Source organism: Amblyraja radiata, unplaced genomic scaffold (assembly GCF_010909765.2).
Source record: "Amblyraja radiata isolate CabotCenter1 unplaced genomic scaffold, sAmbRad1.1.pri scaffold_280_ctg1, whole genome shotgun sequence".
Lineage (NCBI taxonomy): Eukaryota > Metazoa > Chordata > Chondrichthyes > Rajiformes > Rajidae > Amblyraja > Amblyraja radiata.
The window spans coordinates 170,983-178,416 of NW_022630503.1; positions in this window are offsets into that span (position 1 = coordinate 170,983).

A 7,434-nucleotide genomic window follows, 5' to 3' on the forward strand; every position below is an offset into this window, starting at 1 on the left:
TCCAAACTATGCAAAACAATCTGTTGCACGTTTTCATGAAATCTCTGTGCGGTAAAAACAAACCTTCACCTTTCACACTACAAACATGACCTGCTTTACTTCTGTGGCCTGTTTTACTTCTCGGACATGGTTTGCTTTGAGGATTTTCACCCATCCATCCTACATTCTGTTGGAGAATAGGACCTGCTTTACTTCTTGCACCTGTTTTACTTCTATGGCCTGTTTTACTTCTGCCATTTCCTGTAGCCATCAATTAATGCAAGGAAGCTTAACCCTCTTTTAACACAGTAAGCAAAATGCAACTAAGGAAATGGTCTTGCAGCCACTTCAAAGTCTGGGGTGGACTTTTATGAAGTTGTGTTCTGCAATCTGTCATTCCAAACATCTGCTCAGCAGGCCTTCTTTATCTTTATGCATACTAGACCAACAGACGAATCCTTCTTATTTACAATACCCAAATGTCCTGCACAGAATTCTTCCTAGGTGTAGGAAGGAACTCAGGATGCTGGTTTATACCGAAGACACAAAATGACAATAGACAATAGACAATAGACAATAGGTGCAGGAGTAGACCATACAGCCCCTCAAGCTAGCACCGCCATTCAATGTGATCAACGCTGATCATCCACAATCAGTACCCCGTTCCTGCCTTCTCCCCATATCCCCTGACTCCGCTATCTTCAAGAGCCCTATCTAGCTTTCTCTTGAAAGTTTCCAGAGAACCGGCCTCCACCGCCCACTGAGGCATAGAATTCCACAGACTCACAACTCTCTGTGAGAAAAAGTGTTTCCTCATCTCCGTTCTAAATGGCTTACCCCTTATTCTTCAACCATGGACCCTGGTTCTGGACTCCCCCAACATCGGGAACATGTTTCCTACCTTTAGCGTGTCCAAACCCTTAATAATCTTATATGTTTCAATAAGATATCCTCTCATCCTTCTAAATTTGAGAGTATACAAGCCCGGCTGCTCCATTCTTCAGCATATGACAGTCCCGCCATCCCGGGAATTAACGTTTGTGAATCTATGCTGCATTCCCTCAATAGCAAGAATGTCCTTCCTCAAATTTGGAGACCAAAACTGCGCACAATACTCCAGGTGTGGTCTCACTAGGGCCCTGTACAACTGCAGAAGGACCTCTTTGCTCCTATACCTAACTCCTCGTGTTATGAAGGCCAACATACCATTCGCTTTCTTCTCTACCTGCTGTACCTGCATGCTTACTTTCATTGACTGATGAACAAGGATCCCCAGATCCCATTGTACTTCCCCTTTTCCCAACTTGACACCATTTAGATAATAATCTTCCTTCCTGGTTTTGCTACCAAAGTGGATAACCTCTCATTTATCCACATTAAACTGCATCTGACATGCATCTGCCCACTTACCTGTCTGCCAACCAATTTTCTATCCATGTCAGCACTCTAACCCCAATACCGTATGCCTTAATTTTGCCCACTAATCTCCTATGTGGTACCTTATCAAATGCTTTCTGAAAGTCCAGGTATACTACATCCACTTGGTCTCTCTTGTCAATTTTCCTAGTTACATCCTCAAAAAATTCCAGAAGATTAATAAGTATGATTTCCCCTTTGTAAATCCATGCTGACTCGGACCGATCCTGTTACTGCTTTCCAAATATGCCGCTATTTCATCATAACTCAGCTGGTCAGGCAGTACCTTTGGAGAAAATAGGTGACATTTTGGGTTGAAACATTTCTTCAGACCTTCCTAGGTGCTCTTTACAATACTTCCAATTTCACTATTTTATGTTGCCACTTTATATAATTCTGGTTAGTAAACAATTTAGAGTATTTTTTCTTTCTTGTGATCTCTAATTATTTGTTGAACAACCTTTTTCTTTCTTTCTTTCATTCATTCATTCAACCTATCTCTCTCTCTCTCCCTCTACGAAATCCTAATATTGCGAATAAAATATCAATGAACACAAAGGCTGGCGGGACAGGATCAAGGGTTTGGTTTAGTCCAGGGGTTGGCAACCTTTTTTGCATAGGGGCCAGGACCCTCCGGAACTAGTGGCATGCTCCCAGGTCACCTGCGAGCACCGGGTCTAGCTGCAGTTCCCAGGTCACCTGTGAACCACTGGTCTAGCTGCAGTTCTGCTGTCAGGCCCTGGCAGCTGCTCGCAGCCAACCGAGCTACTGAGTGAGTGGCTGGCATGATCCCCGACCCCCTCCTTCTCAACACTCCTGCCCTCCCCGCAACTTTACCCCAGGTGGCCCAACCGTGCTGACCCAGGCCAGATTCCCCACACGCTGTGGAAGAAACATAGGCACATTTTGGCTTTTTATTGTGATTTATGGATTATGCACCAACCCACTCAATTTGAAATAATTCAACATCGAAATTCATAAACAAGGATAACAATTTTTATTTCTGTCATTCATGGTAAGATTTACATAGTTGACATTGTTTTGTGTGCGAGTACAGGGTTGCAGTGTTTTGAATATCAGCTAACCAATGATGGCAGTTCTTTGACAAGTACTCCATAGTTCTTTGTCGGAGATCTTGTTGACGAGTATTCTGGACTCACTGTCGACATCTGAAATCACAGAAAATATCATATAGGATTAATATAAGAACAATCTTAATATGATTGAGATTAATTTATAGGAATATTTTATAGGATTAACTTATGAGAACTAATTTGATTATAACTACATACCTGCAAAATGGATGACAATCACTTAAATGCAAAAATTGTTTTCAGGGGTGGGGAGAGACATGTATATTGAAGACGCATTTTTCCTCTAATATGTCAATTTATCTTAAATGTAGAAGAGCTTATTAAAATCTTCTTACACTGGCATGCATGCCTTACAACAAGAACAAAACCAAAAATGTACAGCAGGTGCATAAATCCTTGTAGGAGGTGGGCAAGTTGACAGAGCAATTAATGAAGCAAATAGGATGCTGGACTTATTAACAGAGATATTAATATAAAAGTTAAAAAAGTTATGTCATATAAGATAATACATTGTTGGGATCATAAGAATAGAATTGTATATGGTTATATGTTATATGTATATGGTTACAGTCATCATACATTGGGAAGGAAATTAAGGCTTTAATGTGTGCTCCTCGTGGCATGTCGTTGTTCCCTTAGATGTGGGAGCCGCACAAGTGCAACAGAGTCTAGATCAAAGATCATAGTCCCTTTTACGATCTTTGGTCTAGGTGTTCAGCTAAATTTGTATGAGAGGCTGAAAGAAATTACATTATTTAGCCTGCCCGATCTCTCACACTTGATAGCTCAGATAGTCGAGTCCTGGCAACGACTCGACCATCTGAGCTCTAGGGAGAGATCGGGGAGGCTAAATAATATTTTCACTACACTACAGAAAGTAATACTTTTTTTCTCACCTTTCGTTTTTCGTGGGGAACCTGCAGACAGGTCGGGTCGTCTACATTGGCGATTCGAGCAAATTATAGTGGAGCAGTACACTCCGCTTGTAGATGTGGACAGAAGCCGGTTACGGGAATGTCGCTGAAGATTACCCATCAACTACTACGGCTTTTTCGCGGAGTGGACCATCTTGCTCCGCTCTAAGATCTTTGGTTTAGTCTATCTCTGCACAGATGATCCCCCTAGAACTTCCAATAAAACATGTTTTACAGTCCAGTGAACAATTAGTCACAAGAGAAACCTTAAAAGGGCAGCAGTTTTTAAGTAACACCCATTGTTCACAATCAATAGCATGATCACTCCTTTATTAATATCAGAGACAATAACGCCCACATCTCTCATTTGAATTAAAAAAGGTCAACACAATTTAATTATCAGTGATATGGAAACAATAACTAGGCCAAAAATAGGCCATTTATCCAGTTGTATGTTATTTATTTCTTGAGTTTGTGGAAAAAAGCTTTAACTTTTCTTAAGTTATCACGATCAGTTGTATCATAGCGAACAACTATTAATTGGTCGTATATTTTATTAAAACACAAAATGCTGGAAGTTTTCAGCAGGTCAGGCAGCATATGTGCATTTGATAAGGTCCCACATAGGAGATTAGTGGGCAAAATTAGGGCACATTGGTATTGGGGGTAGAGTGCTGACATGGATAGAAAATTGGTTGGCAGACAGGAAACAAAGATGAGGGTTTACTCTTTCAGAATGGCAGGCAGTGACTAGTGGGGTGCCGCAAGGCTTGGTGCTGGGACCGCAGTATACATGATGTACAATATACATCAATGATTTAGATGAAGGGATTCAAAGTAACATTAGCAAATTTGCAGATGACACAAAGCTGGGTGGCAGTGTGAACTGTGAGGAGGATGCTATGAGAATGCAGGGTGACTAGGACAGGATGGGTGAGTGGGAAGGTGCATAACAGATACAGTTTCATGTAGATAAATGTGAGGTTATCCACTTTGGTAGCAAAAACAGCAAGGCAGATTATTATCTAAATGGTGTCAAGTTGGGAAAAGGGGAAGTACAATGGGGATCTGAGGGTCCTTGTTCATCGGTCAATGAAAGTAAGCATGCAGGTACAGCAGGCAGTGAAGAAAGTGAATGGCCTGTTGGCCTTCATAACAAGAGGAGTTGAGTATCGGATCAAAGAGGTCCTTCTGCAGTTGTACAGGGCCCCAGTGAGACCACACCTGGAGTATTGTATGCAGTTTTGGTCTCCTAATTTGAGGAAGGACATTCTTGCTATTGAGGGAGTGCAGCGTGGGTTTACAAGGTTAATTCCCGGGATGGCGGGACTGTCATATGCTGAGAGAATGGAGCGGCTGGGCTTGTATACTTGTATACCTACTAGTTTAGAAGGATGAGAGGATATCTTATTGAAACATATAAGATTATTAAGGGTTTGGACACAGTAGAGGCAGGAAACATGTTCCCGATGTTGGGGGAGTCCAGAACCAGTTTAAGAATAAGGGGTAAGCCATTTAGAATGGAGATGAGGAAACACTTTTTCACACAGAGAGTTGTGAGTCTGTGGAATTCTCTGCCTCAGAGGGCGGTGGAGGCCGGTTCTCTGGATACTTGTTTCAAGAGAGAGCTACATAGGGCTCTTATAGATAGCGGAGTCAGGGGATATGGGGTGAAGGCAGGAACGGGGTACTGATTGGGGATGATCAGCCATGATCACATTGAATAGCGGTGCGGCTCGAAGGACCGAATGGTCTACTCCTGCACCTCTTGTCTATTGGAATGGACAGGAGACATCTCTATTGTATTAGAAAGTATTTCCATTATCTGCTTATGTTAATTAATGTTAGATTAAGCTACTTTTGTTGAAAACGTAGTGTTAAAGGCAGGTTTTACACACAACGCTTTGTCAACAGTAAAGATAGTCTTCCTCCGCCAAAAGATGCTCGGCTGTATCTTGTCAAACATAAGGGTTAGCACTACACGCTACGAATCCCAGCTGTGGAGACACTGGTATCGTTGTCTCGTTGTAGGACATTGATCATTCTTTTAATCTGGATTTTTAACTTATGTATTGTGGTTTAAAAAAATATAAATTATGATGTTTTTATAAGTGATATACCAAGATTTTATATGTATTTTATGATATTTAATATGCAATGCATTTTTAATGTAATGTTGCCCCTTGTCTGGACCTTGAGTCCGTAATAAAGTTTATTATTATTATTATTATTATTATTGTCAATAATAAAGATGGCGTCAGCACCATCGCCACCAGATCGCCACCACCCTCAGTCGGTGTATTCACCAGCGACTTTGCCAGTAGTTAAGATGGCGACCTCATCATTACGCAGAGTCGGAGTATTCACCAGCGACTTCGCCAGTAGTTAAGATGGCGACCTCATCATTACGCGCTGCCGGTGTATTCACTGGCGACTGTGCCAGTAGTAAAGATGGCACCCGGAGTTCAAGTCAGTGATTTAATTTCCTCTCGTACTTCCGGATGGTTTCCATGATCACAGCGAACGCGGTGAAGGATAATTTTACCCGAGGTGACGGATAATGTGTGGGAGCTAATGTACGGTCAATCAACACAGGTCTTTGTTAAAAGGCTGTTTATGTCGCTCACGTTGTAATCAAAATGACACTGGTACAGATAAAGGACGGGGAATATACAACGACCATTTATAAACTGGTGAGTGCTGTTAAAAGTTGTGGACGGGGCCTCGAGGATGTATAGGCATCTGTTTTCCTATCAGGTTAATACGCCTCGGGAGTTTTTAAGTTACAGCAAGATCACATAGTACTACATTTGTGCACTGCAGTTACATTTTAATGACAATACAAGCATAATTTGGTAATTAGGGATCATATGAGTTGCCCAAAGCCCATGGTTTTACGATACGATAGAACTTTATCCCAGGAGAGAAATTGTCATAAAAATACAAAAACACAAAATACATGAAACATGAAATTAAAGTGACGAGTGTCAAGGATTAGAGATGTGCACAGATTGGGAAGTCTGTCTATCCCACGACAGAAGGGGGAGGGAGGAGTACAGTTTGGTAGCCACAGGGAAGAAGGATCTCCTGTGGTGTTCTGTCCTGCATCTTGGATAACTGTTGTAACCTTATGATCCATTTCGATTTTTTTTCAGGAGTGGGTGTCACTGTCAAAGCTCAACCCCAGTTGTTCTTGAGAAGTTGGTGGGTTACTACCGTCTTGAAGTGCATCATTGGTTCTAGTGCTATGGAAAAGGAATACTGGGACTGGAGAGTGGTAGCAACATCGAAGGAACGATGACAGGAGCCAGCATAATTTGGCGATGCTCCTGTATTAGTCGAGCTTGTGGGTTAATGAAGTGTTGTTGAGATAACTAAGATAGTAACTGTAATATGCTGGGGTGTTGGATGAAGTCAAACAGGTTGCTTTAACCATGATGAAATCAGGTTTCTTTAGAATTGTTGGGACAGCACTCATCTCAGCTATGGAATCTGTTCTTCTAGGACTACATTTATATATCTGATTATGTGAGTTTCTGGTCAATAATGAACCTTCCCCCCCCCCTCCACAATACTAATGTAGGCCTAAAGGGAAATCTTACTGGAGAGACAGTGGCTAAATAATGTGTGCAGCTCCAGGCAAAACACTTTAGAATTGACACCAAAGCCAAGGGAGGAACTTCAGAAAAGATTTATTGAAATGGTCCCAGGGATGATGGAATTACTGGAGAGGCTGGAGAAACTGGAATTGACCTCTGTGGAGCAGAGTTAGTTAAGAGGAAATGAATGTGGGTGTTTAAAGTTAGGAAATATTCTGAAGGAGCTGATGCTGGTGGCCTTGCCGAGGCAGCGTAAATACCTACACTGGCAGAATGTTCATTTAATAGATATATAATAACAAGCAAAGAGTCATGGAAGCGTTAAGAATTGTTTTCATTCCGCTGGTTCCAATCGGGAATGTATTGTCTGATGGAATGGCAGCAGCAAGTAATTCCATCATTTTCAAGCTGTATATAATTTTCTAATCATTT